At 45.4% G+C, this 23,541-nt stretch overlaps 1 protein-coding gene across 3 annotated transcripts in view; it reads right to left on the reverse strand.

Moving 5' to 3' along the window:
* Positions 1-23,453, reverse strand: part of Ankrd11 (ankyrin repeat domain containing 11) — a 153,606-nt gene extending 130,153 nt beyond the window's left edge. For all 3 annotated transcript variants that reach the window (XM_076838832.2, XM_076838833.2, XM_076838831.2), the window contains exon 1: positions 23,139-23,453. The gene's annotated coding sequence lies outside the window, so the exon portion shown is untranslated. The remainder of the gene's footprint in view (positions 1-23,138) is intronic.
* Positions 23,454-23,541: the final 88 nt, after the last annotated feature.

The raw sequence follows: 23,541 nt of genomic DNA on the forward strand, positions 1-23,541 counted from the left end.
TATTCATTTCACTCACTAGAAGGAAGACTAGGCATCCACCAGGATGGTCCCAAGCCCTGTGTTTGGCACTTCAAGAATACAAAATATCATGCAGTGGGAAAGACAGTTATGTAAAGGAAGATTACAACACAGAACAGTAAATTATTACCAGGGGGGCAAAGGGTGAGGATGAAAACCTGACCAAGTGGGGTGGAAGTTATGGGCAAAGCAGAGCTATCATGAGCTCAGGAGGATTTACTGGGGGGTTGGGGCAAAGAGGCAAGCAGGTAGTGACTAGGGCAAAAGTAAACAGGAGAGAATTCCAGACAGAAAGCAAAGACTTGAAAGAATGAAGTCATCTCTAAGAAACAAAATGATCAAGCCAGATCTGCATGTGAGAGAGATCAGCTTGGAACCAGTGGTGGACACACCTGTGATCCCAGCTACTCAGATCAGAGGCCAAAATAGGAAGATGCCAAGTTCAAGGTCAGCTTAAGCAAAAACCTATCTCAAAACTTAAGGGAAGGGCTGGGGTTGTAGCTCAAAGGAAGAGCACTTGCCTAGAATGTGTGAGACACTGGGTTCAATTCTCAGCACTGCATGTAAATAAATAAAATAAAGGTCCATTGGCAACTAAAAAATATTTTTTAAAAAAAAATTAAGGGGAAAAAGGGGGCTGAGGATGAAGTTCAAAAGTAGTGGGCTTGCACAGAATGCATGAGGCCCTGGGTTCAATCTCCAGTGCCACAAAAAAGAAAAAGAAGAAAACTTACCTTGGCAATTGTGAGAAGTCAAGGATCAGTTAGAAGGCCAGGGCGACAATGCAACGTATGCCAAGTAGAAATGAAGACTTCTCTCCCCCTAAGGCTGTGAAGGTGGAACAGGCAAGCCCTGGTGTGGAAGCTTTAATTCACCTAGCTTCTTTATTTTATTTTTGTAGCAAGAGTCTGTATTTTCCTATTTTATGACCTCTGATATTCCAAGGGCCTGTCTTAACCCTAAGAGTTGACATGTTGGTGGGAATAGCTAAATATTTCCTTTTTTTTAAAATCATCTTTTGTACATGTAATCATGTAAAGCAAATGGTGAAACACTGTTCTAACGGTTTACTGAGAAGGAGAAAGACTCAACTTTGGGGCAGAGAATTCTCTCCCACTATGTGGAAACTGACCCACACTGATATGTGGATCAGCACTGTTGGCCCAAGTTTTGTCTAATTTTCTGCACCTGACTTTAGGATCCAAAAACCAAAATTTGAAAAAAAAAAAATAATAATAATGTTTTTTGCCATGTTGTGCCCTTCCTTCTGGAACTGTAAATGAGCACTGTAATGGTACCTGTTTACACTGTGAAGTGGATGTTATTACAGAGAACACAGCAGAGGCTCCCACTGTTGAGCTCATAACGCCTAGTAAACATATCACCTGTGGAGAAATCCATTAGGACCTTCTGGTGCAGTCTATGTGAAATAAATTTTGAATATTTTTCTTAAAAAAAAAAAAAAAAGAGGTCATGGAAGGTGGGACTGAGAGTGTAGACAAGCTAGAGCAATTAGAGCTGCTTAAGAAGGAAAATGAGGGGCTGGGGATGTGGCTCAAGCGGTAGCGCGCTCGCCTGGCATGCGTGAGGCCCGGGTTCGATCCTCAGCACCACATACAAAGACGAAGATGTTGTGTCCGCCGATAACTGAAAAATAAATATTAAAATTCTCTCTCTCTCTCTCTCTCCCCCTCTCTCTTTAAAAAAAAAAAAAAAAAAAAAGAAGGAAAATGACAAGTGGCAGTGCTGTCCCAGAGTAGCAGGAAGGCCAAAGAGGCTACGAAGACAGAACGCTGTACTTGCTTCTAGAGTCAGTCTACTAGCTGCCTGGCAAATGGAGGAGGTGGCAGCTCAGAGCTAGAATCCCACAGGCCCTGGCCCCCGGCTCACCACCACAGACCTGGGAAGCAGTCAGGACAAAGGCAGGCTTGAGGTCTGGGCAGCAAGGCACATGCACAAGCTCTCTCCAGCCAACCTGAAGCCAGCAGTCTCTGTCCTTCTCCTACATAGGCAAGCAAGCCCAGGAGGACTTGTGAACTTGAGAGGGTAGAATACCCCAGGACTGCAGCTTGGGAACCCAGGGAAGGCTCTGAAGAGCACCCTATGCCAACACAGACCCAGGGGGAAGACAGCTGCTAGAGGAACAGCCATCCCCACAGCCCAATGCCCTGGCCTCGAGTCCACACAGACAAGTCAAGGGCAACTTTCTCATACCAAGAATTAAAAGCTCCAACTTACAGTTTTAACTTTAGAACTTCCTTACATAAAGAATAAAAAAACTACCTCCTGCCCATGCTGGTGCCACTGTGGTGCTCTTCAACTAGCATAGCCTAATCCACTGAGTGCATTTCCTGCCTTTTATTCCACTCTGCCACTACTTCTCCAGCCACTGAATTTTCTGAAGATGTAAATTTGAAACAAAAAGTTTCTCTCCTTCTTAAAAGCTGGCTTTTAATACAATCTACTTTTATGCACACCTATTTGTGGAGTACGACAAGCGGGAAAGCCCAGTCTTCTGCCCTGCACAGTCGTAGTTCCACACAGGGGTGCAGGGTGGCAGGACCAACAGCACATGGCAAAGGCAGTGGCATGCCTCTTGCAGTAAGTCCTAAGCCAAAGCTTCTGGGATGCCACTCCATAATGACATGATGTTATTTAAGACTCATTCTTAGCATGTGGAACAACTGTTGTTTCAGGCTTAAAAGAAGCAAGCTGCCATGTTGCAAACGTCCAAATGGCAAAACACACTGGAGGTCTTGAGCAGAGATAAAAGCAACCCTCAGGGACAGCCAGCAAGAAAACGGGCTTCATTCAGTTCTACCCTCAGACACAGATTAGTTCTGCCAATAACCTGAGAGCACCCAGGAGCACCAGCAGTCCACTCGAGCCTCTGGATGAGACCTGAGCACAGCAACAGAAAGGCTGTGCCCAGACTCCTGACCCACAGAGGCTGAGAGACCATACATGTGTGCTGCTTCAAGCAATCACATCTGTGGGGATCTGTGACCCAGGAGCTTAAGGCAAACACTCCCACAGGTCCCACTGAAGGAGAGTCATGGCACTCTTCCTCGATACTCCTTCCAGGCAAGAATGGCATTCAGTAGCCCTGGTCCAAAGGAAGAACATCAGCGCTCACTCATACCACTACACCAATCAATCTAGACCATCTTCCTTTAAGTGACTTCACAGCTTTGACAAATTATTATATCTCAACTTTTCAAATGTAAATTGGACAGAATGCTGCTCTTCAGATTAAAAATCTAACTCTACATCTCTGCAAACCTTCCCATAATAATCCATGCAGACATGCCAGCAAGGTGACCAGTTCTGCCTGGCTAGGAGCTGCTTCCCTTCTACCCCTCCACAGAGGCTGCAAAGCTTTCCCTGCCCTCTCTTCCTACCCCTGCCTGCATGATGAGGACCTCAGCTAGGGGCCAGCAGCAGGAACTTTTACAGTTCAGGACAAATCTTAGCATGTATTATTCAAGCAGTAGGTTCTCAGCAGACCATCCCAATTGCTCTCACTAGGAGACAGTCTTACAGGACAGAGAAGGGCTACAGAGTCTAGCTCATAGGTAAAAAGAAAAGCCATGAGCACTCAACAAGAGAACAAAAGCCCTCAACACTCAGGCAGGAGGGAGAAGATCACACCTTCCTCATTATCCAGGTTCTGATGGTCTGGTGACCAACTGGGATGAGAAGGAGGACGCCTCAGTGCCTCCCCTCCAAGCAACACTGCTGCGCACTGCTGAGGACTCAGAACTGCATTATTAAAGCCATGTACCCTAGCGCATGATCCAAAGTGGAGTCACTGCCACACTGGACTGTTTCCATAGTAACCAGAAAGAAAATAAAAAGCAACCAGTTTTACATGAAAATTATTCTCCATTACAATAACACTGCAGTCAGGCAAAAGATTTTGACAAAGAAATAAGCAGACAACATCTATAATATCAATGCTAATGATTTATTCACCAATCATACAAAACAATCATTTTCCTTTAAATTCTACAACAACTTTTTACTGTTCACCCCAAAGTCTGAGAACTATTTCATAAACACTGAACATTTCTATCTGGCAAAGTGATTAATTCCAGCTTCTCATGAGGCCTAAGTTAGGAGAATATCAAGTTCAAGGCCAGCCTGGGCAACTTAGAAAGACCCTGCTGCCTCAAAATAAAAAAAAATTTTTTTAAATGGGCTGGAGTGTGGTACAGTGCCCTGGGTTCAATTCACAGTACCACAAAATAAAACAGAACAATCCTATCAAGGAAGTGGTTGGTCCGCATTTTTTAACTAGCAAACAGTAGCAACAGATATCGCAAAAGTCAAGGAACAAACCTAACAGTTATAATGAAATCAAAATCACGTTCTCTGCTTTAATGTATAGTAGTCAAGAAAAGAAATGCCCTCAGAAGTGCAAAGAAGGGCCATAACAACAACTGAACAGTCGATGAATAAAAGGCAGGGAATGAGCACACCCCAAAAGCAAGGAATCTTAGCCAAGGCCAGAATCCTCATCAAAACTCCAAGCTACCAGAGCTGGGCCTGGCGGTGCATGCTGGCAATCCCAGCTCCTCAGGATGCTGAGGCAGGAATAGGGCCAGGTGGAGGCTGGCCTGGTCAAAACCCTGCCTCAAAAAAAAAGAAGGGGTCTGAGGCTGTAACTCAGTAACAGAGAGCTTGTCTGGCATGTGTGAGACACTGGGATTGATCCTCAGCACCACATAAAAATAAATAGATATTGTGTCCATCTACAACTTAAAAAAAAAAAAAAAACTTTAATTTTTTTTTTTAGTTGTAAATGAACACAATCTTTGTTCTATTTATTTATTTTTGTATGTGATGCTGAGGATGGAACCAAGCACTCAGCCACTGAGCTATAGCCCCAGCCCCTAAAAAAACTTTAAAAAAAAGAATAAGGGCTGGGGGTGTATCTCAGAGATTGAGCACTTACCTAGCACAGGTGAGGCCCTGGGTTCAATCCCTAGTACAAATAAATTTAAATTAAATCTGATTCAAGTATATCAACTCATTTCCCACCACCAAAAAAAGGCATTTGCATTCAGAAGATCCTATCTTCAAAAACCCCAAAACTCTTCTTGTTTGTCAAGACTTAATAACCCACCACATCAGGATGAACACTGCTCCTCTTAGAGGTAAAATCAGAACTCATTGGAAAACTTTTTTAAAAAATATACTTTTAGGGGGCTGGAGATGTGGCTCAAGCGGTATTGCGCTCGCCTGGCATGCGTGTGGCTGGGGTTCGATCCTCAGCACCACATACAAAGATGTATGTCCGCCGAAAGCTAAAACATAAATATTTTTTAAAAATCCTCTCTCTGTCACTTTAAAAAATATATTTTTAGTGTAGATGGATATATTTTATCCTATTTATTTATTTTTATATGGTGCTGAAGATCAAATGCAATGCCTCACACGTGCTCGGCAAGCGCTGTACCAGTGAGCCACAACCCCAGGCCCTGGAAAACTCTTAATTGGAAGAATGTTGATATCCTCTAGCTCTAGTTTATTTAGAGAATAGAGTGACTATTTTGTTCAATATAACTCACATCAACATGAAGAGATATAAACCAAACCCAGCCACACCAGGAGTAATATCCAACACCCACCCCGCCCTTGCCCAGCAAGGGCAGGTGGGCAGGTTGCAACACAGTACTGACTCAGCCAGGCGGGGCTCCCAGCCCAGCAGTTGCACTCAAGCCACGAGGACTGGGCTGCCCAAGACGCCTTTTCTCCCTGGTCTCACACCTGACCAAGTGTTGGCTGATTCTTCCAGAAGGAGCCACATCCCACATGATCCTCCCACAATGGATACATGGACTGAAAGGCTAGAGCAGAACTCCCTACACCCAAGCACAAGACTGCCACCCTCGCCCCTGATTTCCTATTCCTCACGATCCCACATGGCCTTCTGAAATCTCCTTTACCTCAGAAGACTGTCCGAGAGCTGCTGTCTCCTTCCTCAGACACAAAGAAAATCCACAGCAATGACTTGGAAACCATGAGGGAACTCATTCTGCACATCACAGCAATGGCATTCACCTGTTCATCAGATGTTCCTTGCAGAGTGGCAACGACATTCGTGACAAGTCTGCATTAACTGTTCCACCAAGAATGTTGTCAGGGTTTTGTAGACAGAAACAGAAGACCCTCTATCAAGTCCAAACATCATCCAAACAACAGGCCCTTGCCCTATGAAAACTTTCACCTTCAGGAAGGGTGTCTAGTTTGTCACATCTTTCAAAGTTCAGAACATTATGCAGAACACAAGCTCAGACATGGCAAGCCTTTAAAATTAAATCCCAAGCCCTCATACACTGTTGGTGAGCATGAGCCAGTACAACCTTAACCAAAAGCAACCTAACTAGATCAGACTCTCGGAAGGTAAGTGACACGAAACACTTTCACAGGTACAAGAGGGTGCACAGGATACCACCATCACAGTAAACACTGGGACAACAATGGCGAAGGTAGACCAAGCTGAGGCACACACACATTGCCATGAAGCAGCTATGTTAACACATGATAAACTCCAAGAGTAAGTTTTAAAAAGGCAAGGTACAGAATAGTACACACCTACCACAGCAGCCTCATGCACACACACACGCTTCTGCATCCAAGGAAGAGCCCTGGGAGAACTCCAAAGCAGTACTAAAAGGCTGGGTATCCAAGAGCTAAGACTCCCCTCATCAACGGACAAAAGGAAACCACAATTGTCAATTAAAAAGCAAGCATAAGGATAAAAGCAGCCAGGCATGGTGGCACTCATGGCAGGACGAGGTAGGAGAATCCTACATTCCAGGCCAGCCTGGGCAAGTCAGCAAGATCCTATCTCAAAATAAGAAAATAAAAAGAGCTGGGGATATATAGCTCAGTGATAGAGAACACCTGGGTTCAATCCCCAGTACCAAAAAGAAACATGTGAGAAAAAGTTCTTCGGTCTTATCTTGGTCTCATCTATGTAAGTCAGAATTAGTTTAGCTTGCTACTTTGACTCTCAGAATTAATGTGAAGTATAAAAATATCACAAAGCATCTCTCCAGTATTCCTACCATCAAAATGTCAAACAGAGAAGCTGAAAATCCAGTAAAATGCAAACATGTCAAATCTTGGCCTACACTCAAGTGTCTGCACTGTGTCCCCTTCCTAGGTTTGGCTGGAACATTTGAAAGTGCATGGCTGTCAAACACCTCGCCACTCAGAGCCTGGGCAAACACTTTCTATGGAGAAAACAATCTGTGAAACTGCAGAATCACCATAACGCTAAGCAAATCAATACACTACTGATACATCTGATGCCAATTCACGTACATACACATCTGTGTCTCCAAGCATTCCAAATGGAGATGCAACCAGTTTCCTCACTGCATGTGGTCACAGGGACATTCAGGTTAAGCAGCTACTGATACACCTCACAGATGCCAATCACAGTGCTGGGCCACCAACGGAGTAGGAGAACACACACAGCACAGCATGCACAAACATGAGAACATCATGACAGTGCAAGCAGCCAGAGGCTTCTACGCACATGGGCACCCGGAGTCCTCAGCAACACAGGGAGGGAAAGCATCATTCTGAGCTTCTGTTGAATGAAGAGGTTCTGGAAACAGTGGCAATGTAACACAACGCTGAACATTTGGGGCCAGTGAACTGAATACTCTGGGGACGTGGCTCAGCAGTAGAGCACATGCCTAGTATGCCTGAGCCCCTGGGTTCCATCCCCAGGGCGACACAAACACACAAACACAGACACACACACAAACACACACACACACACAAATGGCTAAAAAGGAAAATTTCAGATAACACAATAAACATTTCATATAAAAAAATATATCGGGGGGCTGGGGATGTGGCTCAAGCGGTAGCGCGCTCGCCTGGCATGCGTGCTCGCCTGGCATGCGTGCGGCCCGGGTTCGATTCTCAGCACCACATACAAACAAAGATGTTGTGTCCGCCGATAACTAAAAAATAAATATTAAAATTCTCTCTCTCCCTCTCTCACTCTTTCTTTAAAAAAATATATATATATATCGAGGATGTGGCTCAGCAGTAGAGCGCTTGTCTAGCGAGTGTGAGGCCCTGGGTTCAATCCTCAGCATGATATAAAATAAATAAAACAAAAGTATTGTATCCAACTAAATATATATATATATATATTTAATATTTAATTCCAGGAGCAGTGACACGTGCCTGTAATCTCAGCTTCTTAAGGGGCTGAGGTAGAAAAATGGCAAGTTCCAGGCCAACAAGTCAGCAAGACCCTGTCTCAAAATAAAAGAATGGCTGGGCTGTAGCTCAGTGGTACAGCACTTGCTTAGCACACACAAGTCCCTGGATTCAATCCCAGTACTTAAAAAAAAAAAAAAAAAAAAAAAACACGAATGTGTGTATATGTATGGGGAATGTATATATCATATGTTTGTGTACATATAAAAAATGCATTTTTATAGGGAGGGAAGAATTTATGAACACATAGAGCGCGGTCACACACCAACTCCATAATGAAAAGTACTGCATCAGTGCTTCCTCACTACTTTGCTCTGCTCTACCTGAAGACCCCTTTACAATGAGCCACCAAGTCTGCTGTGAAGCATTCAATTATGAGCCAGAGAGATGATTAGAGCCACCTTGGAAATGAGGTGCCAGGATGGCCAGCACAACTATGCCCCAACCTCACTGGAGGCTGGAGCCTTGAAGAAATCATGGAGCACTGTAACCAGTCATCACTCTGTCTCCACCGTACAATTTTTTTCTTTTTCCAGCTTTCAGAAAACTGGTGAATATCATCTCTAGATATCATTGTGCTTACTGGGAAAATAGGTCACAATAAAATAGTTTTGGAAACATGACACAAAAATTTTAAATGCTAAAACTAGACCTAGTATTTGTTTCTTGGTGTATTATCCTTTCTATTCTAATTTATTATGACTTCAAAGGAACCCCCAAAATCAAATAAAAAATATAGCTTAACTTGGGGGCTAATAAACTGATTTTGTGCTTCATGTTTTCTAGGACAGTTCCTAACTGGTGTGTCTGTCAAGACACAAAGGCCCAGGGCATAGCCACTGTAGCTCAGCCCACCTGAACTGGACTTGGGAAGCAGCAACACATGCAGGCTGTCCAGCATAGACCCAAGAAACACTGTGCAGGGTTACAGTCAGAGTTGGAGAAAAAGGAACATAAAACTAGCACCCCACAGCCAACAGCAAAAAGGAAGTAGATAGGGGCTGGGGATGCGGCTCAAGCGGTAGCGCGCTCGCCTGTGCGGGGCACTGGGTTCAATCCTCAGCACCACATAAAAATAAAATAAAGATGTTGTGTCCACCGAAAACTAAAAAAATTAAATATATATATATATATATATTTAATTTTATATATATATATATATATATATATATATATATATATAAATAAATATAAAACCTTAACTGGTGGTGTTAGTTTTTCCTTTAAAATCCTTCAAACCCACATAAGGCATCCTGTTCAAAGAATGGTCTCCACATTGTTAACCACACCACACTTGAATATTCCCCACCCGAGTCAGCCCACAACGCCCCAGAGGGCATGGGTCTCAGGTCTTGCAGACGGGTGCCCCCATGAACAACCTGCAGACTCTACTTACATAAGCAACCAAGCTGTGTACAAACGTGTCCCTAGACAGTTACAGCCAGCATTAAGTGGCCCTCACTCCTTACTCTCATCCAACTTTCCCTGATGGAATCATCTCCAACAACTAGGGTTTCTCCCTGTGATGGCTCTCATAGGGATTCTGTGCTGGTGCTAAGGAAACCCCTTATTTCCATCAACTCCAGCATCAAAAAACCACATCACAACAGAATGCAATTTTGATCATTCCAAAGTTTTTCAAGGTGGAAATCATCTGGAAGCTTAAAGTTGCCCTCACTCGGGTCCTTGGGCCCGTCACCTGTTTGTACATTGAGTAAATATATTCCTCAGGCATGTGTGAGCAGTAAGTACTTGCTCCCAGAGGAGAGTCCCGTCAGCAGCAAATCAGTCCCTTGAGCATCAGGCCTGACATCTAGGTACCAGATGACCAGCCTCAAGACAACCTAGCACCACTACAAAAGCATTAATTACAGGGAGGTTTACTTCCTGCACACAACCAATGTGGCTTGTCATGAAAATATCTCACTACTTAGGAATGACTTTTAATAAAACTGAGGGCTATTTAAAGCAGCCTGGGGGTGGAGGGACTGCTTGCCTAGATTAATCAGCACTTGATGTCTGCTTTTGCATGAGTTAGGCTGGTGGACTCCATGAAGTTTCTACCCTTGCCCTTGGCGTTCTCTTCCTAAACCAAGGTGGATACATAAAGACTGCCACTGTAGCAACAGTAACAGGAGGGAGCAGAGCAAAGGCAAGGGCTGGCCAGGTTCCCGAGGGAGACAGTAGAGCTACACTGCTTGCTAAGGCTTCACCAGTAAACTTCCTATTTACAAAACCTCCATGAAGCCAGCAGGGAGAAAACATTCTGTTAATAATGCAACATTAAGGGGTTAGTGTTGTGGCTCAGTGGTAGAGCCCTCCCCTGGCATGTGTAAGGCACTGGGTTCAATCCTCAACACCATACAAAATAAACGAAATAAAGTTACTGTGTCCAACTACAACTTAAAAAAAAAAAAAAAAAAAAAAAAAATATATATATATATATATATATATATATATATATATAAAGGTAAAGCCACTAATATCTGGAATTTACTTGGATTTTACATTCTACAGTTCTGTTTTTTTGTTTTTTTGTTTTTGTTTTTGTTTTCAGTTCTGGGACTGAACCCCACTGAACCACTGAGCTACATCCATGGCCACTTTTTTCAAACAGGGCCTCACAAAGTTAAGTCCAGGCTGGCCTCAAACTTGCCATCCTCCTGCCTTGGCCTCCCATGATTTCAAGTGTGTATCCCCATGACCAGCCAATTCTGGAGCATTTCTACTACCTGATCAAATCCTAAATTCAGAGAAACAGACCCATAAGGAATTGAAATCTAAAGTCACCATCTCACCCACATGGCGCACTACCTGCCAGTGCCTAACAATGACAAGCTGGGGCATGCAAACACAGAAACACAAGATGGGCAGGGGAGCAAAGGGAGGGAAAGGTACTTTTCTCCCCTGAGATGCAGGGGGTGATCACAGGGCTATACCTCAAGTGGTAGAGCTCCTGCTCAGCATGGGTGAGACCCAGCACCAGTTTAAAAAAAAAAAAAAAAGTTACCAGCTCACAGAAGTTAGCATCAGTCACAATAAGGGTCTACTTCTCTGGAGCACATGCAGGATTCCATGTCCAACAGTGCATTTGTTTATTTCAGGAAAACCACGTGAGTGAAGTCTCGTGTGAAATTTTCTACCAGCTCCACATCTCATGAGATGGCCAGCGGAATTATCAGGAGTACAGGCTATAGGCCAGGGAGCTTGGCCAACAAGGAGAGGACACAGGTTCCAGTCCCAGCTCACCTGCAGCTCAGCACAGCACCTGTCACTCTAAGTGGAAGTGTAGGCTAGAATGAACACCACGCAAGCAATACACAGAATAAACACACACTACCATTATTCTACTCCCTACAAATCTCCCCCTCCCTGTTCAGGCCCACAACCTACCTCGAGCCTCCCTGGAGGTAAGGCGTGCCATTTTCAAAATGAGGTGATGCTTGGAACCACAGAACTAGCCATCCAGTGTCCTTACACCTATTATTTAATACTCTATCAAGCCTTTAAGTCTTGAACAACTCTGGTCTCAGAATAGAAGCTGTTCTATTCACTTTAACAGTCCATGAAGGACTGATTTCAAACCCAACTGCAAACATTTTGAAACCAAATAGCTCTGATTAGCCAATTGATCTTAAAATTATTTTTATTTAATTTGACTCACTGAAAGCATATCCATCAAAAGCATCCCTGGACAACAAAGAAACACCCAGCCAGTATGGGTCAGGCAAGGAAAGGCCCTTCTGTATCAGTGCTCTGTGGAACAAGGGTAAAGTTCACCCAGCTCCCATGGTTCTAGCAGGAACTGTGTGTAGCTTCTAACCCTAGTACAACTGTTGATTAGCCCTCTGACAGGGAAAACCATAAAAGCAAATTCCCTCAAGATAAGCAAACTCCCCACCCCACCCCACCCCACCCAGCAAAAGTGAAATGTTTCAATGTAAGAGAGGGTTGGTAACAAAGGAGGTTTACATAAAATAAACACAAAATGAATGTAGCACACAGCCTGGCCAGCCTCCGCCACCCCTGGAGGTGCACCTGGCTGAGCTGGGCAGGCACCCTGCAGAAACACCAGCTGCCAAAGCATTTACACAGCCCCCTTCCCCTGTCATGCAAGGTCTGAAAATATTAAATGGAAAACTCCAGAAATAAACAACAGGTTTTAAACTGTGCCATGTTCCCGCCCGCCCTTGGTCCCCAAGTCCACAGTGCTCATGTATCCTGGAGTCCATTCAATCACCCTTACTTAACAGCAGCCCCAAAGTCCAAGAGCAGAGAAGCTGGCCATTCAGAAACGTCAAGGAGAAGCCCTCAAGTACTTCTTTTCAGTGAAAGGTGAAAGTTCTCAATAAGAAAAAGCATACCCAACTACTCAGGAGGCTGAGGCAGGAAAATCTCAGGTTCAAGCCAGACTAGGAAACAACTTAATAAGACCCTGTCTTAAAACAAAAAGGCTGGGGACATAGCTCAGTGGTAAAGTGCCCCTGGGTGCAATCCCCAGTACCAAAAACAGAAAAAGCATACCACACATAGGATTCAGGATGGGGTACTATCCAAGGTTTTAAGCATAGGCAGCAAAAGGAGGGAGTAGTCTTAGAACACATCTCCCTCAGATACAGGGGACAACTCTAGTTCTGTTCTTCTTTCCTTCTGCCTGTCACCACCCCCTTCAAGATTCTCCAGGTCCTCCCAGCTCCTGGAACAGCTCCTTGCCAGAGCTGGCCAGAAGGACTCTATTGGCAGCACAGTACTCCATGGTCACTTTTCTGGGGCAGGTATTCCTGAGAATTCAAGTATTATTCCTACAGTACATTTCAACTCTCATTGACTACTTCTATCTGGTTGTTCTACATTTTTCTCTGGAAAACAGCATTTCCAGAGTCCTACCTTCCAGCATTTCTAGTAAAACACTCTGCAAACCTGATGCTCAACAGCGCAGAGGATGGTGAGGAAGCACAAAGGAGAGGATGACAGTGGCCCTACATTCAGCACCTCCCCTGCAGGACTTTCTTCCCTGGCTGGGTGAGGGAGCACAGGCTGTACTGCTGGGCTCTCACCACACCAACCCTGCCTCCCCCTTGACAGGCTCATCCTCCCAAGCCCATGTTCTTGGACAGGCTTCCATTTCAAGCAGATTTAGCTGACCTTCTCCCATCCCATGCTGCCTCCACAGCCCCTGTCCAGAGCCTTCTCACAGCAAAGGTGGACTCCACACCCAGGCACAGCTTGAGGAGCACTCTCCAGTGGGCTTCTAGACATCAGCACCAGAAGGGCTCTTTCTTCCAGGCCTATCTCATTTCACAGGACCCAGTCCATAACCCCATGCTTTAGTCAAATGAGTGCAACTCCCCCTATCTCAAAGTAGGGCTTTTGTCCCCACCATGTCAGTGTACCTACAACACAGCCTGACATACAGCCAATAAAATCTGTGGACTAAATCACTCAACATGAGAGAAACCCTCTCCATAAATCATATAATTCATTCCAGATGAAGAAAGAAACAAAGCCATTCTCCCACTACAGAAAAGGCTGAGTTAACTCAAAGCTCAGCTCTGCAAGTGGTCACCACCCTGCCAAAGGTTCGAACAGTTCAAAAACATAAAACAAAGGTCATGTGGTACTTTTCAACACTCCCAAAGTCATGAACACAAGGAAAGACAAAAGCCACTACAGGAAGAGAGGAAGGATCCTATATGGAACCTTAGAACAGAAGGAACAGGACTGGCAAAATGGGTGGGCTCTAATGAAGTCTGAGATTTCCTTAACAGCAAAGTACCTGTGTTAATTTTTTAGTTTCAACAACCTTACTACTGGGATAAGTCAACATTGAAGGAACCCAGATGAAGAACTTAATGGAACTTTTACAACTTTTCCGATATTTCAAAATAAGTTGATTTAAAACAAAACCTCATCCAGGACTTGAACATATTTGGAGGCTCAGTAGCCCCAATGCCACACTCCACTGACCAGCAAGGGTCAGCCAGACGCACTGGCCATGCCTGTAATCCCAGTTACTCAAAGGCTGCAGGAGGATTGTTAGTTCCAGGCCACCCAAGCAACTCACAAAGACCCTGTCTCAAAAATTTAAAAAATTAAAAGGGTTGGGATATAGCTCAGTGTGCCAAGTCCTGGGTTCAATCTCTACTACTAAAAGGAAAAAGGGGAAGGGGGACATCAAAGTCAGCACACAGGACCTGCTGCTGCAATGCAATCCTGGTGTGGGAGGCAGAAGATAGCCACACACACCCCCCAGGCCATACCTAATCCCTGGATCACAAGGAAAAGTGAAATAAGGCTACAAATCAGTAAATCTTGGATTATCCAGGTGGGCCCCATGTGATCACAGGGTCCACAGAAATGGAAAGGAAGGCAGATGAGTCAGAGATGCACTGATATTCCCTTTGGAGGAAGAGGAAGGGCAACTGATCAAGGAGTGTGGGCAGCATCTCCAAGCCGGAGCAGGCACCAGGAGCAGGCACCAAGACTGTGCTCCCCTTGGCCTCCAGAAGGTACCAGACCTGCCAACACTTTGACTTTAGCTCAAGGTGATGGTATCAGGTTTTTGACCTACAGAACCCTAAGATCAGGAGACTGCACTGTTAAAACATAAGTCTGGTGATTTGTTAGAGCAGCAATGGAAAATTATCAAAGACATCACTGTTCAGGGTCAGCATTTCTCCTCCCACCCTTCACAGCCTGCCTTTCCCTTCTCACACCTCCCATCAACCTGCCACCCCTTGAGCTAACATATTTGGAGGCTCAGAAGCTATAAGATAAGGAAAGAGATGGGGCAGGTATAGATATTTTTCTCCCTAAGCTTTCTAACACTTCACTGTCTTTAGCCTCTTAAATGTCTTTTTCAAAGGCTACTGTTTCAGGCTAGGCACGTAGCTCAGTGATAGAGCACTGGCTTAGCCTTTGATCCCCAGCACCAGGAAAAGAAAAAAGTTGTTGTTTCAACAGCCTCCTTTAGAAAGCCAATCACCTGATGAGAACCCAAGTTTAGGAGAATTAGGTCTAACTGTTTTTCTAAAGAAAAACAGTTTACCTATAAATCTCATTAAGGTTACACCCGCTTAAAATTAAGTTATAAGGGAAAGCATATACCACCTTTCTAAGTGTCATACTAAAAGATGAAGGATACAATCCAAACATACCTCTCTCAAGTATTAGGAAGAAACTTCACATAAGAAATACTGAGCATTAAAATATTTAATAAGCTGAACCAAAGAACTTCACATTTCACATAGACCATTCTCAAATAAAATAATCTATGTAGGTAATTTAAATAAACTAGAAGCGAATTTACAATTCAATTCAATACATACAATTTCAGCAAAGCCTAATGCCTCCTTGAAATGTGAATCAACCTTGGAATTGTGGACTGTTACAATGCCAAGCTTTCAACCCAGCTTTCTGACTCCAGAAAGCTGCATTTTCTTCTCTGCCATCATCCAAAAAGGATTTTCATGTTATGTACATCCCTTAAGTAAGTAAAAACCTTAATAATTTTTTTAAGCTATTTCTTTTAAGAGTGTAGCTCTGGGGGTTTTTTGGTCTTTTTCTTTTTTTACTTCCTGTTTTACAGGATGTAAAACCACATTTAGAAGCATGATAAGAGGGCAGGGGAGCAGCTCAGTGGTAAAGCATGTGCTTGCACACGCCAGGCCCTGGGTTTGATCCCTCCCCAGCGTTTAAAAAAAAAAAAAAAAAAAGTGAATAATGGGATGTAGCTCAGTGGTAGAGCACTTGCCTAGTATATATGCAAGGGCCTAGGTTCAATCCCAGCCCCTTGGGGTGGGGATGAATACCAACAAAGCTCAGTTTCTTTAGACTGATAAGTTCCTCACAACTGAAATTGAAGCAGTATAGCCATAATGATCTCAACTTGACACTACCACCAGAATCCAAGGCTTTTCTGTTTATCATGCTTTATATCAATGTAGGGGGAAACAGGTTAACCATAACTAGTCAAAAGCTCATGGGCTGGGATGCAGTAGTAGAGGGTTTGCCACAACAAGAGGCCTTGGGTCCAATCTCCAGAGGGACAGGGGTGGGAACTGTACAAATCAAGCACCCTAAGCCATCTTCCTAATAGGCAGAAATAATGATTATCCCAGGGTATTCACACTGAGAATGAAAACTGCTCTTAGGAGGAGAAAAAGAAGAAAACAGTCACTACTAATATGCAAAGACTACTGATGTGTAGTCTTTTTTGCTACATTTTAAATGAAAAATAACCTGTTTTTCTGTCTTATTTTGGGGGCAGGGGTGTAATGGTGGATTGAATTCAGGAGTACTCTACCACTAAATCACATCCCCAGTCCCTTTTACTATATTTTGAGACAGGGTCTCTCCAAGTTGGCTTCTAACTTGCAATCCTCCAGGCCTCCTCTTGTCTCAGCCTGCCAAGTTACAGGAATTAGAGGCATGCACACAGCAAATAACCTGATATCAAAGTTATTAGCATTTATAAGTTTAATTCCATCAATTCATAAAATCAGTTTATTCTTTTTTCTACAGTGCTGGGGATCAAACTCATGGCCTAGGAAAGCACTCTACCACTGGGCTACCCCAGCCCAAGGTCACCCTTTTCTGGGGGGGAGAGGTTACTGGGGATTGAACCCAGAGTGCTTAACCACCATGCCACATTCCCAGGCCCCCACTTTTTTAATGTTTTGAGACAAAGTCTTGCTAAGTTACTAAGGCTCCCTTTGAGCTCTCGATCCTCCTGAGCCGCTGGGATTACATGCATGTGCCACCACGCCCAACCCAAGGTCACATTTTTAAGAATTAATCAAGTCATGAGGGGAAATTTTCTATGAATTTTACTTGACCGTATCAGAAAAAAAAATTTGATCTAAGTGGTAAAAATACTTTGTTAACAACAATTTCAAATAATGAACAGGTATACACTGTCTGCTTTACCAGAGTGCCTCAGACTTTCAAGATAATAATTCATTACACAGATGCCCAAGACTGGAAGCTTATGTCTGTCTTGCCCTCAGCCAGGTAGTAAGGATGCTGCCCAACAGCACCTCTGCCAATACCATAGGAAAGAAGCAAAAAGGCACAGCCCTTGAAAAATCTTAGCCATTCAGACAGATCTGTGTGCAAACTAAACCCACCTGACTCTATTCACAGAACCAGTTCTAGAGCCATGGGATTTCTTAGGTCAGGAATAATGTCTAAATGTTTCCAACCACAACCAACCAATTCCCCCTCTCCATTTATGTCAAAGACTTGAAACCACACAAATCCAACCTCCTGTTATCAAAATCAAGAACTCAAGTCTCCAACTACCATTCACAAGCAGTCTTTACAAAAGAAACTTTTTGCCAATTACACATACAGTCCACACTTCACCCAGTGCTCAGGATGAAACCCAGGGCCTTCCACCTGGTTAGGCAGGTACTCTACCATGAGCTACATATACCCAGGCCTTACATTCATATTTTAGTATTTACAAAACAATGACTTAAATGAGAAAACAGCAGTAACACATAATTCCTTTTTGGTGTATTTCCCTTAGAGCTCCTCTTTTCCTTGATTAAAATGCTCAAACAGGGCTGGGGATGTGGCTCAAGCGGTAGCGCGCTCACCTGGCGTGCGTGCGGCCTGGGTTCGATCCTTAGCACCACATACATACAAAGATGTTGTGACCGCCAAATACTGAAAAAAAAAATAAATATTAAAATTCTCTCTCTCTCTCCCTCTCTCTCACTCTCTCTTTAAAAAAAAAAAAAAAAAAAAAATGCTCAAACAGCAGCTCAGGAGGCCGATGCAGGAAGAACGCAAGTTCAAAGCCAGCCTCAGCAACTTAGTGAGATTCTGCTCCCCCCCCCCAAAAAAAATAATAATAATAAAAAGGGGGCTGGGATTGTAGCTCAGTGATAGAGTGCTTGCCTAGCGTGTGTGAGACCCTGGGCTCTATCCTCAGCACCACATAAGAATAAAAATAAACATATAGTGTCCACCTACAACTAAAATAATAAAAATAAAAAGGGCCTCCTAAGTCCCTGGGATTATAAGCCTGTGACACCATGCTCAAACTTCCATGGGACACATGCCTGTAATCCCAATGACTTGGGAGGCTGAGGCTCGTGAGTTCAAAGCCAACCTGAGAAACTTAACCCTGTCTCAAAATAAAACAAAAAGGGCTGGGGATGTGGCTCAGTGGTTAAGTGCTCTGGATTCAATCCCCAGTAAATCCCCCACCAAAAAAAATCCTAAAACTTTCGAAGAATTCCATTTAGATACTAAGCCGCCCCTCATTACCTTTGGGAAAGGTGCTCAGCCACAGATTAAGCACCTTGAGCAGCAGCACACTAAGGCAGACTAGCATGGGCCTCCAACAAACTTCTATCACTGGAACTATTGTGGGAAGGGTTTGGAAATCAGTAGAAAAATTGCTTCCAGTCTTCTCCCTTGGCCGGAAAGCAACAATCCTACCAAAACCGTTATCACACTTCTCACAAAGTAATCTCCCCTTTCGCTATGTGTCCTTTATCTCTTGTTCTGTCCCAATCTTGAAAACCAGACCCCACACACATATACAATGAATGCGTAAGGCAATTCCTAGCCAATCAAATAAACAATTATGGGATTCTATCTTTCTCTTATCAAAATTACTCAAATACATCCACGTATATAAGAACAACTGTATGAAGTAGTGAACAAGTCAACAAATATTTCTTGAACCACTTCTATATCTACACTCTCACTCCCTGGAGCGGAACCTAGGTAAACAAGGGGACAATCCACATCTTCACATTAAGCTTACAGACCTTTTCATGAGGGGTGGGTGGAGGCAGCATGCAGACAGGGACAACACATTCAACCAACTACTGCGTATTTGATAAATTTTATCTATTTTCTACATGTTGTAACAAATGGGGGGAGGAGGCATTTTGCTTGAAGAATTAAGAACCCTTGGAAAGAGAAGGTGATATTTAAGGAAGATCCAGAAGCTGTGCACAAGTATCTTTGGGCTGGGATCCGGAGATGGATGCAGGATGATACTCAGCAGAACCCTGTACCACAGAGAGGTGTCAGAATGTGTCAAGACCATGCCCAAGACGATGACACAGAACACAATCTAAGAAACAAGAGGCCAAGGTAGCCTGTGTCTTGAGCTATGAGGGAGAGTGACAGGGGCTGGGGGTTGAGGGAGTCACTGGGGATGCTATAACAAAAATAACATTTGCAGCTGGGACTGCAGCTCAGGTGATAGAAACCATGCTTAGAATGCGCAGGGCCCAAGCCGAGGCTCGGTGGCACACACCTGTAATCCCAGCAGCTCAGGAGGCTGAGGCAGGATGATCACAAGTTCAAAGCCACTCTCAGCAACAGTGAGGGGCTAAGCAACTCAGTGAGACCCTGTCTCTAAATAAAATACAAAATAAGGCTGGGGATATGGTTCAATAGTAGAGTGCACCTGAGTTCAATCCCTAGTACCCTCCCCATCCAAAAAAAAAGAATGTTCAGGGACCTGCACCATGTCAAAAAACAATGTTTTTACTTCTACCAAATATACAAAATGCTACTTGGTCCAAAGGTGATTTACAAAAAAAAAAAAAAAAAAAATTAAATTAAATATGGAAGCGAGGAATGGGAGTTAAGAACATCACAGAATAACAAATTTAAGTACACAGCTGAATCTAATTCTAGCTTAAGAGATATCATGAAGGGGCTGGGGTTGTGGCTCAGTGGTAGAGCGGTAGGCCCTGGATTCGATCCTCAGCAACACATAAAAATGTATTAATACCACGAATAAGGTCTACCAAACAAACAAAAGCCACTTAATAATAGAAATATCTATAGGAATTACTGAAATAGCCATTAGAGTGAATCGTATTCTAAGCCTAAAAGGGATTTCTGTGCCAATTATTCAATTAACGGAGTATCAGAGCTAAGGACTGACACCTTTTCCTTATATAAGACAAAACTGGGAAAATTGAATTGCATAGAAATTCCATTTGAAATTCAAGTTAAGAGAACACATACTGAAAACATTTCAAGACAATACCTTCTAGTTATCAGACAGAGTTCATTCGATTTCTGTACAGTTTATTAGACGAACCAAAATCCATCCTCACAGAGCACTAACTAAACTGCAATAACAAACTGACAAAGCATGTGGTCAGACAAGCAGCACTGTCACCTATTAACTAGCAAATATCTTGCTACTAAGAGAAGCTCCTCCATTACACTTGCCATCTGAAAGATGAAGGGACTTACACAAGGTAATGGACAGATCAAAACACTTATTTTGGCAACAAATGCAGATTATTCTCTGAACCCGCATTTACTGATGCTCTGTAATAATGTTATTTAATTGATGATGGGCTCACTGCCAACATGCAAAATAACTGTCCTCTTATATTTGATGAAATGTAACTTTATTATGTCAAACCTACTTAAGCACCCAAGGCACATAAAGTTTCTTGATAAATATTATCCCCAGAACCACACAAACAAAAATAATAATAAAGAAAAAAAATTCTCAAATACAAATAGCACAGTTTCTTTGACTCTTTGCAGAAAGCTCCCATCACTGTATCAACCACTGTAACTATAGCTAACATGCCAGCCACTAGTCATCAGCAGACACCTGGTCCAGTGTCTGGTGTGGTGTGAGCAAATGGCTGGTCTGGAGAAAAGCATCTGAGTGCAATGCAAGTCAGAAGGCTGACCAAGAGCTACAAATGAGGAACTAAAAACTAGGTGACACCTTTAAAGGTGTAAATTCTGGTAAATTCTGTCATGTGTATTTTACCACAGTCAAAAATAAAAAGTCCCAAGGAAAAAATTTCTGAAAGTTTCAAGCTTGGGCAAATTTAACAGTATCCTTAGAGTAGCTTTTCAACAAACTGGAGGCATGCACAAAGAACAGTGCAAAATGTCATAGCAACTTGGCCTTTGTTCCTCCTTCCCATCCCACTCCATTCAGGATGGCCAGCCTATCACAGGAGACCCAGCTCTTAAGCATGAAACTACGGAAAGAGGAGAACAACAGCTGAATGAGAGTGGGGGAGGAAATGCCAGCTATATGGAGCTCCAAGTCAAGGGTCACAATAGAAGTTGAGCAAAATATCTTTCCTTTTGTTTTTGATTACATTTGCAAAGTAATATCAAAATAGTTGTCAAATCATTTTTAAAGTCACAAACAGAACTCTAGGTTTTCAGGGCAGTCAAAGTCAAAGCCCCAGAGAGACTAAGTAACAGTCTCAGGGTCTCTGATGTAGAACCATCCAAGTTATGCCATTGACTGGTTTTGCAAGAACCAAAAATAGTAACCGTTTCAATGCACTTTTTCCACAGCAATATCATCTTACACGTTTTGCCAAATAACGTCTCATCATACCCCGCCAAAAAAGCACCAAAAGAGCCTGTTTCAGCTCAACAACTCTGCATTTACTCAGCTGAAGAGTTGAGGACACTGCTCAAATGGTCAGAGAAAACTCTTACCAAACAAGAAGTCCCAAAATCTGATTCTCCACGAAAATTTCTGTAATACCACTCTGTTTTTGCAAGCGAATATAAAATGCCTGACTGGCGGAAACCGTGAAACATAAGCATGTTACAACTTAATTGTTAGGAAGAAAACAGCTTTGAAAGTATGGGGCCTCCTCCAGCAAGTCTAGCCTTCTTCCCAAGCAGGTACACAAGGCTAACTTTCCAAAAACACAGCAAAAACGGAAAGCCTCAGAGGGGCACCAGGTAGAGGACAGGCCTCAAGAAAAAATCAAGACTCGCTACAAAACGACAGATTCAAGACTGAACGCACAATTCCTCAGTGAACGGGGACTGGATCCATGTGGCAGGGCCAACCCTGCACAGACACACACAGTGCTACCGCCCTGCCAGGGGATGATGAAATGAGGAACGGAAATTAACATTTCAGGCAACGTCTCACATTGTTCCTTGAGGCCAAGGGCTGCTGCTGCTGCTGCTGCTGCTGCTTCTGCAGCCGCCGCCGCCGCCGCCTTCCTCCCACTCGGCCCCAGTCCCGCCTCCCCTCCCCCGAACACCCCCTGCCGCCCCGCATTCCTGCCCCCGCCCGGCCGCGCGCCTCCCGCACCCCGCCGCCCCCTCCGGCTCGGCGCGCAGCCCGAGGGCCGCCTGCTCCCATTTCAAAACACGATAATAATAGGGACGCTGGGAATAACAGCCGCGGCCGGCCGGGCGCCCCTCCCGCGGGTCAGAGGTCGGCGCCCCGCGCCCGCCCTGGCACCCACAGCTTCCGCGCGACCCCGGGACCCCCAGGCCCGCCCCGGAGCCCACGCTCGCCCTTACGAGGTCCTCGGGACCCCCAAGAGCGCCTCAAGCCCATCCTCACCCACATGAGGTCCTCGGGACCCCCAGGCGCGCCCCGGTGCCCACGCTCGCCCTTACGAGGTCCTCGGGACCCCCAAGAGCGCCTCAAGCCCATCCTCACCCGTATGAGGTCCTGGGGACCCCCAGGCGCGCCCCGGTGCCCACCCTGCCCCTCACGGCGACCCCGGAACACCAGACCCGCCCCGGAGACCACGCTCTCCCTGAAGAGGTCCACGAGACCCGCCGGCCCGCGGCGGAGCCCACCCTGGCCCTCACAGCGGCCCCGGGACCCTCAGACCCGCCCGGAGCACACGCTCGCCCTTACAAGGTCTTCGGAACCAGCAGGCCCGCCCGCAGCCCACCCTCGCCCTCACGGCCACCCCGAACAGGGACCCCAGGGCGCCCGAGGCCCAATCTCCGCCCTGCGGGGCCCCAGGCCCCCGGCCCGCCCGCGCTGTCCGCCGGAGGAGGAGGCCTGCAGGCCGCAAGGCCGCGGGAACGCCCGGAGTCCGCCCGACCACCGCCCCCAGGCCCGCAGCGCCTCTCACCCAGCTCCGACGGCGGCGCGGCTCGGCGGCGGCTCGGCGGCGGGGCGCGGGCGCGGCCCATGCAGCCCGCGGCCGCGATTCCCGGGCCGCGCGGCCCGGGCGGGAAGGCGGCGGCGGCGCGGGATCCGGCTGCAGTGAATGCGCGGCGGAGGGAAACGAGCGCGCCCTCGGCGCGCCCAGGCTCGCGCGGGGCCGCGGCGCTCGCGCGGGCGCTACTGCGGGGGCGTTTGGCCGCGGACTCGGCGGCGGCGCCTCCCCGGCTGAGGCCCTCGGTCCATCGCGCTCGGTATCGGGCGGCCTCTGGCTCCAGGACCCAGCGGCGGCTGCGGCGGGCGCCGGCCGCATGAGACGCTCCCGCCCATTGGCCCGCCGTATCCGCCACCGCCATTGGCCCGCCCCGCCG

This window comes from Callospermophilus lateralis, chromosome 18 (assembly GCF_048772815.1).
Source record: "Callospermophilus lateralis isolate mCalLat2 chromosome 18, mCalLat2.hap1, whole genome shotgun sequence".
NCBI lineage: Eukaryota > Metazoa > Chordata > Mammalia > Rodentia > Sciuridae > Callospermophilus > Callospermophilus lateralis.